We start from the raw sequence: 10,001 nt of genomic DNA, 5'->3' as shown, positions 1-10,001 counted from the left end.
TAGGATGGACATGCCACAGCGGAGAATTCAGACAAAACGTGATCCACTGGAGAAGGAAATGGCAACCCACTCCAGTATCTTTGCCAAGAAAACCCCATGGTCAGTAACAAAAGGCTAAAAGATATGATGTCGGAAGATGAGCTCCTCAGGTCAGAAGGTGTTCAATATGCTACTGGGAAAGAGCAGAGGCAAGTACAAGTAACCCCAGAAAGAATGAAGCGGCTGGGCCAAAGCTGAAAGGACACTCAGCTGTGGTTGTGTCTGATGGTGAAAGGAAAGTCCGATGCTGCAAAGAACAATACTACATAGGCACCTGGAATGTAAGATCTGTGAATCAAGATAAGTTTGATGTGGTCAAAAATAAGATGGCAAGACTGAACATCAACTTCTTGGGAATCAGTGAACTAATGTGGGTGGGAATGGGCGAATTTAACTCAGAAGACCATTATATCTATTACTGTCACCACGAATCTTGTAGAAAAAATGGTGTGGCCTTTATAGTCAACAAGAAAGTGAGAAACGCAGTAATGGGATACGGTCTCAAAAATGACAGAATGATCTCAGTCCGAATCCAAGGCAAACCTTTCAACATCACAGTAATCCAAGTCTATGCTCCAACCACTGACACAGAAGAGGCTGAAGTGGACCAGTTCTATGAAGATTTAAGCCTTGGAAACTCTTGGGGAGGCTGCTTTGACCTTCGTGGAGAGCACAGCCATGGCATCAAATTATTACAGCCAGTCGGCAACACAGAGTTATGGAGCATACCCAACTCCACCCAGGCAGGACTATTCTCAGCAAACTAGCCAGCCCTATGGGCAGCAGAGCTACAGCAGTTATGGACAGTCAGCGGATACCTCTGTGTACAGCAAGAGTAGTTACAGCTCTTCTTACAGCCAGTCTCAAAGCTCTGGCTATGACACTCAGTCAACTCCACAGGCTTACGGCTCATCAGCTGGGTATGGTAGCACAGGGTTTGGGGGTGGGTGTATCTACACCCATACTGAATAGCGGTCTCTAGTGGCTAAAGCCAGAATTGTGGGGGAAAAGAGATGAGACTCCATTTGTGTGGAGGCGCAATCAAGCTTGCGGGAAACCTCGACTGTGAAGCCAGTGGCTGGTTTCCTCCTTTCAGATCTGGAGTGAACGAAAACTGCTCTCACTCTCCCCCCCCCTTGCTTCCTGATTGATGCAAGTCAAACAGGGAGCATATTTTAAAAATCCACAAATGTTTCTCTCAAGGAGAAAAAGGGAAGAGATGTCCGTGACTCTGGGGACATGACTTCACTGACTGGGAAAACTCATTCTTAAAAACAAAAATGAGTTTTAAAATAGGCAGTCCTCCAATGGAGAAAACTAGCTGCAGACTTCAGAAAAACCTTCAACCTTAAAGGCCATTTTACAAGACAAAGACTTGCAAATGACTGGGTATTGTCCTTAAGAAGGGGTGGGGGAAGGAGAAGGAAAATCTCCCTCAAGGAATTGCACATGAAAGTCAGGAGGTTATCCTTCCTCGCAAAGCCGTCTCAAACAAAGCTTCTAGTTGCCAACTCCAGGCCACATGTGCCTGGATAGTTGAGGATGGAACATAGGGAGAACACGGCCTGCACGTCACTTTATAGAGGATGCACTTATCCCCAGGGACACTGACCTCAGTATGCTAGCGAAAGGCTGTATGTTTGGGGGAGTCTCCAGGTGCCGCCTGGAAGTTGGCATCCCTGCAATACTGGCCATATTTCTAGCCCCTATATTCACTCCTACTGACTCATATTGATGTCTTATCCATAAAAGACAGGAGAGCGTATTCTCCCTTTCTACCCAGGCATTCTTTCTAAAATGAATAAGTTTTTCAGATAGACTGCCTCTGTTCAAGCAGGCTCATTTTTCTAAACTATGTGCCACATGGCTAGTTTTGAATTTCAACATGAGTTTCAAGAGGTTTAAACTTGACGTCTTTCCATAGTGTTAGGTAAGGCTGGAATGGGCTGAATCTGACTTCTAAAGCAGCAGGAAGGAGAGATCCTGCCTGGGTTTTGCTAAACAGTACTACCTCATTGCAAGTAACTGCTCCTGCAACTGGAGGTTCTACATTTTCACTCAAAATAAGAATTTTGCTTCTATTTTCTGCTGGTATCAGTTCTTTGTCTCTGAAATTGTCCTGGGACGAGAGGGACAAAGTTGCTAGGGTTTCCAGAACTGAATTTAAGTTCTTTTAGAGTTTTGCAGGATTCTGGTTTAGGAGAATACTGGGAGCCAGGCTAGAAACAGGAGGTTCTCTGGAACCTGAAGGGAAGGCTGCCTCTGCAAGGACTTCTGTGGCAAGTTTTTCTCTGCTGAGAGATCTGGGGCACTAGGTTTGAAACTCTGTATAGGCTCAGAAGCTAGGTTTGCTGCACTAAATATTTTCTCATTTTCATGGGAAAGAGGTGAGGTTGGGGTTTGCACAGCTTTATTTTTAGAGGTGCTGTGTTTTTCCTTAGTCAGTCCTTCTAGAACTTTTAATCTCTGGTCTGTATTGTTATGGAGGTCCAGAATATTCTGTTCCAAATGGTTGGTTTGCTCTCACTGAGTGTTGAGTTTAACAAGTTCACTCTGGAATCCCTCCTTTTCTCTAATACTGGCTTCTAATTTTTGTTGAAATTCCTGGTTTTTCCTAGTAAGTTGTTCAATTTTGAGATCTTTTTCTCTATTGAGGTGTGTAAGTTCTCTTATTTTCTCTTGAAGGGGGAAGCCTTCCCAAGTGGGGAAGCTGCTGCTTTTCCCTGCAAGCTCTGCTGCCAGGAAATCAGGGTGTTTCTGAGAGGTTGGATTGGGGTGAAACCGACTCACCATAGGGGTTGCCGCACTATGGTGAACTGCATTGATCTTGTGGGGTCCCTCTGGGATCTGCCACAGAAAGCCATTTGCAAGGTCAATAGTAAGATTGTGCTCGCGGAGAAAGGGGGCGTCTAGAATTCCGTCGTCTTCTTCTAGGTTGCCGCAGGCACTTATCCTGGTGGAAAGCTTGTCCACAGTCACGGGAATGTCTTTCCATACCTGAGTAGTATGGGTGCCTCTGGCCAAGCCTGCTAGGGAAATGCATTCACCGGAATGATGGCCCCTCTCGGTGAACTGGGGTCTCAAAATGTTTGTGGCCGTGCCTGTGTCTACAAGAAGTGTCACAGGGGTGATTTTCCCTGGAGTTCCGATCCCTGCCTTAACTGTTGGTCTTCCCCAATGGTCTGGCTGAAATTGTGCCAGTACCCCCTTGGGTAACCTGTGGAACTCCGGACATCCCTAGTCCTTGTGCCTCGACTGTCCCTGGGAGGGGCTGCCTCCCATGGGATGGTTCGTGGCTATTGGGGTGAGGGGACGGTTCCCCTGGGTCCCGTTGTCGCCAAGAGCCTTAAAAAGGACTTCGTCTGGCTGGTTATGAAATTCCTCCATGTTGTGCCCTCTCTCTTTTAGTCTCATCCAGGCATGCCAGCGGAGAGGGTCCCCTTTGACTTGGGGGCTCCCTCTGCTGTGGTCCTGCCCTTGGTCACCCTGAAAGGCTTGTCCTCCTGAGTAGGAGGGGAGTGTAGGGGGACCTTGCACCTGAGGCTGGAAGCCTTGTGGTGGGTTGTGGGCACCCTGATAAACAGGGGATCCTTGGTATGGTCCGTGCTGTACTCTCTGTTCATAAGGCGGGGGCGACAGGGGTGGAGCAGAGGGTTGGAGGCTTGCCTGTGCAGGAAGGGGGCTATTGTGATAGCCCATTCTCCCTCGATAGGTACCACCATTCCTCTGATTCCTTCTTCCATTTCGTCTGTCCTAGCCTACAAATTTCCCATATTTAGTCCCTGACTCTCCCGTAGGGTTGTACTGGTAGTGGGGTCCATTATTGGCATACGTTATGGCCATAATGAGCTCGTCTTCTTCCTTATCTCTCCTTTTTCCATTCTTGGGTGGCTTCAGGCTCCCTGAACCTCTCAAAAGTGTTGCCACTCTCATGATCTTTGTCTCTAATTCCTGCCATGTTCCTTGTCTGGGATCAGAAACGTTTAAGGCTAATTGGGTTTGCCCATTGAAGCCTTTTACCAATGCGTCTCTGAATGCAGTTGTCATCCATTGGACTGCGTTTTCTCGGTTAAGGGAGCCCACTTCTTCGGCTACTGCCCTAACTTCATCTGGTCGCCAAAGGTGAGTCTCTGTGACTGTCTTTGTGGTCAATCTATTTCCATTCCTAGTAGTTTTGGTCTTGGTGCTGACAGGGTTCATGGGGAAGACTCTTCCTCCTCGGACTCACTGTTGGACAGATCAATTAGAACTTCTGGGTGAACGGCAGAGATAACTGCTCATTGGAGTCCCAATTGTCCCTTAAGGGATTCAATTTCCTTGTGGCATGAGTCGTGTGTGACAAGTCCTTTTTTGGCATGATTTTGCTCTGCAAGGTAGCCCGCGGCTGACTGAGCTGCGGCTAATTCCTCTGTGATTTTGGCTAAAGGTGCTTCTGCAATTGTGGCCCTTTCCGAGGCTTCTGTGCTTGCGCATTTTGCCTCTTGCGTGGCGTCTGCCAGGTTTTGTTTTTCAATAACTAGAGTAACCCTTTCGGCTCTCATGTGATATATTTCCTCATCATGAACCTTCTGGATTTCTCTATCTCTGTCTCAAATTCATGTTTTTTCTTTTCCAATAACTCCTCATAGTAGTCTCTTTGCGAATCAATCCCGTGAATGTGCTCGGATTTCTGTCTCTCCAATTCAGCCTGAGATCTCTTGATCTCAGCTTTATGGTCCCTCCTTAGGGATTCCAACTCTCAGGAATGTTCTTCCCTCACAACTTTTAGCTCTCTCTCATGTGTTGCTCCTAAAGTTGAAACTTCACTAGTGTGCTTTGCCATTTCCTTCTTGCAGTTGGCCATTATTTTAGCCATCTGATATCTGTGGGCAATCCATCCCAAAATGAAACACAACAACCATGCTGCCATGGGCAGGAAGAGTGGGTCCCCAAAGGGAAGCAATTGTGGGACTTCTTCCCCTTGGTCAGGTGACACAAGTGGGTCGCTGCCATCAGATGGACCGATGCTGGCAAGCGTTCCAAGGGTGGATGCACATTGGGAGAAAAGGCACCCGATCGCTTCCATTTTCAAGGCTTGGTGCCCAAGTCTTCTAAGACTTGGGGAAACTGACTCACGGACCTTACAACTCACGAGTAGGTTCTGCAGCTTCATTACTTTCTGCTCTGGGGTGGTTCAAGCTGTGCTTGGTGACCTCGGTCCCCAGAGAAAAGGTTTCGGGAATGGGATTCCTCGATCCACCATTCCAGGGCCAACCTACGAACCATATCTATGGTTTAGAAACGGGGGGGGCTCTCCCTCTCTCTCTCTCCTGAATCTTGGCACGTCTTGAACCTGAGTTTAGGCCCAAGGGATCATCTGCGTCCGCTTGCCCAGGGCTCGTTTGGAACCCGAGTTTAGGATGGGGGTCTCTGCCTCCCACTCAAGGCATGTCTGGAACCTAGGTGCAGGTTTTGAGAGTGCGGGGGATCAGTGCCGCACTTCTCTGACTGGATAACCACTAACCAGCTGTTGAGGTTTGGGCATCGCACCATTAGACGAGATTACCTCTAACTCGTTTTGCAGGTTTTCCAGACAATGTGTCTGATGTGGGTACCTCTACCACGGCGTCGCTTTGTTTGCAAAGCTGACCTACGAGTGATGCTGCACTCAAAAAGAATGTTCGGGGTGTATGTGCATGTATGTAGTGCTTGGTGCAACTGGGGACTAACATATCGTCCTACACTATTCGTCTCGGCTCCCACCTGTGATAGACCGGGAGTGCGGTGCGGAGTTGCTCCAAGGATTTCAAGACAGAAAGAGACAAAGGAACCCACCCATGATAGGGCACTTGGCTAGAGCCAGGCACACAGACAGCAACCTTTCACACAATCTTCACTGGTCCCTGGAGGGAACAATTCCTCTACATCTGCATGTCCGAGAGACAGCATGTTGACTCGCTGACCATCACACGTGCAGGGCAATCCCAGCGGTGCCTCCAATTTCCTGTTAGCCAAATTGCTTTATTTACAGCAATTGGCAATTTATAAATGGGTCCTTGCCAACTATACCAAGGTCTTGTTCCCACCAAGGGTTACCAGTAAAAGATTTCGAGGCTATTGTTGTTAAAATAAATGTCTTTTACTTAAAGAATAAATCTCATACAAACAATACTGATGCACTCACACATTCAATCAAGTTCCTTAGAAATACAGTATTAAAATAAGCACAGTTGCATTAGCAGGTTGTCCCAATGAAGAATGGATGGGAAGAAATGGAAACTAAAGGGAGTTCACACATGACCAGAACCAGCCAGAACGTGTGGGTCTCTTGACTACAGATCAAGAGATCAAATAGAGGCAAGGGTTTGGGATAGCAAGTGGGACTTAAGAGGAGTAAAAAGCAGACAGGGGTTGTTGCGCGGGAGATACTAGTTGATCAAGTAGGAGAGAGAGAGAGAGACCATGTGACTGGTTCTCTTCTTTTATCGGGGGATCCAGGAGGTGGGTGGCGGCTTTGCCAACCTCCTGGCTCACCTCCCTGTTAGTCCATCCCAAAAACAATCCTATTGGCTGCATGTAGGGAGGGGTGGCTACCTAACAGGAGTGGCGAATATTGAAATCTAATACCTTACTCAAAGGATGGCATCTAGGCAGATGTGAAAACCTTGGCGTCAGGATGCTTCATTGTAATGTTGATGAAGCTGGCCATTCCATTGTAAACCAAATGTCCATTTGGCAGGAAATACCAAAGCTGGAACAAAGCAGTGATGTGTCGTATGTGACTACAACTATTTCTGCAATGGGGGCTGTCTCCTTTCAACGCGCTTGTTTCTTACTGCTCACAATAATGGTGGTGTGTGCTTCTTCACCAGGCTGGTAACTGTGTAGCTGAAACCTTATTTACGTGTAAGGCTTGTGCAGGCACCTTCTATGTGTTGCATCACAACAGGTGACTTAAAGTGTACAGTCTTCTGAGCCTATGTGTGTGTGTGCACAGTCCATTGTGTGTATAGCAATAAATATAAGTCCATAAAGCAAAATATTAAGTTCATTCTCTAACACAGCAGTCCTCCTATCCCAGCTATTCCCAGCAACCAGCCAGCACCACCACTGGAAATTACGGTAGCAGTTTTCAAACTTCCAGCTATGGGCAGCCCCAGAGTGGAGGCTATGGCCAGCAGTCAAGCTACAGAAGCCAACAGCAGAGCTCTTATGGGCAGAATCCTTCCTACAACCCACCACAAAGCTATGGTCAACAGAGTCAGTATGGCAGCCCCAGTAGCAGTGGAGGAGGCAGGGGTAGCGGATCTGGTGGCTAAGGCCAGGATCAGTCCTCCATGAATGGAGGTGGCAGCGGAGGTGGCTATGGCAGCCAGGACTAAGGAGGATATGGAAGCCAGCAAGACTGCAACCATGGCCTAGGCAGTGGAGAAGGTGGTGGTGGAGGAGGATATGGGAGAGGTGGCTTTGATCGAAGCGGAAGCCAAGGTGGCAGGGAAGGAGGCAGTCATGGGGGCATGGGTGCTGGTGAGTGAGGTGGTGGCTTCAATAATTTTGGTGGACCTCGGGACCATGGATTAAGCCACAATTCTGCTGGCGAGCAGAATAACTCTGACAATAAGACAATCTTTGTCCAGGGAAATGTAACCGTTGAGTTAGTAGCAGATGACTTCAAGCAGATTGGCATCATCAAGACAAACAAGAAAACTAGACAACTCATGATCATGACCAACTTGTATACAGACGGTGTGATGGGAAAGCTTAAAGGAGAGGCCACAGTTTCCTTTGATGATTCCCCCATCTGCAAAGGCAGCTATTGACTGGTTTGATGGAAAGGAATTCTCAGGCAACCCTATCAAAGTTTCCTTTGCCTCCCAGAGGGCAGATTTCAACCAAGGAGGTGGCAATGGACGTGGAGAAAGAGGCCATGGTGGTAGAGGAGGTCCTATGGGACATGGTGGATTTGGCGGTGGAGGCAGTAGCAACAGTGTGGGCAACAGGGGTAGCTTCCCCAGTGGAGGAGGCAGCCAGCAGTGTGCAGGAGACTGAAAATGTCCCAACCTGACATGCAAGAATATGAATTTCTCATGGTGTAATAAATCAGTACAACACCTCCTAGAACTAACACCAAAAAAAGATATCATCATAGGGGACTGGAATGTTAAAGTAGGAGATCAAAAGGTAACTGGAATAATGGACGTTTGGCTTTGGAGAACAAAATGAAGCTGGGCAAAGGCTAACACAGTTTTGTCAAGAGAACACACTGGTCATAGTGAACACCCTCTTTTGACAACCTAAGAGGTAACTCTACACATGGACATCACCAGATGGGCAACACCGAAATCAGATTGATTATATCATTTGTAGTCAAAGATGCTCTATACAGTCAGTAAAAACAAGACCTGGAGCTGACTGCAGCTCAGATCATGAGCTACTCTTTGTAAAATTCAGGCTTAAACTGAAGAAAGCTGGGGAAATGACTAGGCCATTCAGGTTTGACTGAAATCACATCCCTGGTGAATATACAGTGGAGGTGAAGAATAGGTTTAGGGGACTAGATTTGATAGACAGAGTGCCTGAAGAACTATGGACGGAGGTTTGTGACATTGTACAGGAGGCAGCAATCAGCACCATCCCAAAGAAAAGAAATGCAAGAAACCAAAGTGGCTGTCTGATGAGGCTTTACAAATAGCAGAGGAAAGAAGGAAAGTGAAAGGCAAAGGTGTAAAGGAAAGATTTACCCAACTGAATGCAGATTTCCAGAGAACAACAAAGAAAGATAAGGAGGCCTTCCAGAATGAACAATGCAAAGTAATAGAGGAAAACAATAGAATGGGAAGGACTAGAGATCTCTTCAAGAAAATTGGAGAAATCAAGGAAATGTTCCATGCAAAGCTGGCCATGATAAAGGACAAAAATGGTAGGGACCTAACAGAAGCAGAAAAGATTATGAAGCTGTGGCAATAATACACAGAAGAACTATACAAGAAGGACCTCAATGTCCTTAACAGCCACGAAGGTGTGATCACTGACCTTGAGCCAGACATCCTGGAGTGTGAAGTCAAATGGGCCTTAGAAGGTATTACTAACAACAAAGCTAGTGGAGGTGATGGTATCCCAGCTGAGCTATTCAAAGTCTTAAAATATGATGTTATTGAAGTGCTGCACTCAATACACCAGCAAATTTGAAAAATGCAACAGTGGTCACAGGATTGGAAAAGGTCAGTTTACATTTCAATCCCAAAGAAGGGCAATGACAAGGAATGTTCAAACTATCACACAATTGCACTCATTTCACATGCTAGCAAGGTCATGCTCAAGATCCTACAAGCTGGGCTTCAGCAGTATGTGGATAGAGAACTGCCAGAAGTACAAGATGGGGTTCGAAGAGGTAGTAGAGGAACTAGAGATCAAATTGCCAACATTTGCTGGATTATGGCAAAAGCAAGGGAGTACCAGAAAAAATATATTTCTGCTTCATTGACTATGCTAAAGCCTTTGATTGTGTGGATCACAACAAACTATGGCAAGTCCTTAAAGAGATGGAAGTATCAGACCACCTCACATGTCTCCTGAGAAACCTGTATAAGGGTCAAAAAGTGACAGTTAGAACCGGATATGGAAGGACTGAGTGGTTTAGCATAGGAAAAGGAGTACGACAAGGATGTATATTGTCACCTTGCTTATTTAATTTATATGCAGAGTAAATCATGCAAAATGCCAGCCTGGATGAATCACAAGCCGAAATTAAGATTGTCGGGGGAAAACATCAACAACCTCAGATATGCAGAAGATACTACTCTAATGGCAAAAAGTGAAAAGGACCTAAAGAGCCTCTTGCTAAGTGTGAAAGAGGAGAGCACAAAAGTTGGCTTGAAGCTCAACATCAAAAAAACTAAGATCATGGCATCCGGCCCTATCACTCCTTGGCAAATAGAAGGGGAAGTCATGGAAGCAGTGACAGACTTCACATTCCTGGAATC

The 10,001-nt window shown here is 46.6% G+C and overlaps 1 pseudogene; it reads left to right on the top strand.

Annotated features, from left to right (window-relative positions):
- The first annotated feature begins 717 nt into the window (after window positions 1-717).
- The window catches only part of LOC107122580, a 10,979-nt pseudogene continuing 1,695 nt past the window's right edge, over window positions 718-10,001 (top strand).

This window comes from Gekko japonicus, unplaced genomic scaffold (assembly GCF_001447785.1).
Source record: "Gekko japonicus isolate JY-2015 unplaced genomic scaffold, Gekko_japonicus_V1.1 scaffold1362, whole genome shotgun sequence".
Classification (NCBI taxonomy): Eukaryota; Metazoa; Chordata; class Lepidosauria; order Squamata; family Gekkonidae; genus Gekko; species Gekko japonicus.
The sequence above is the reverse complement of the archived record's forward strand: the minus strand, read 5'-3'. Positions and strand labels throughout refer to the sequence as shown.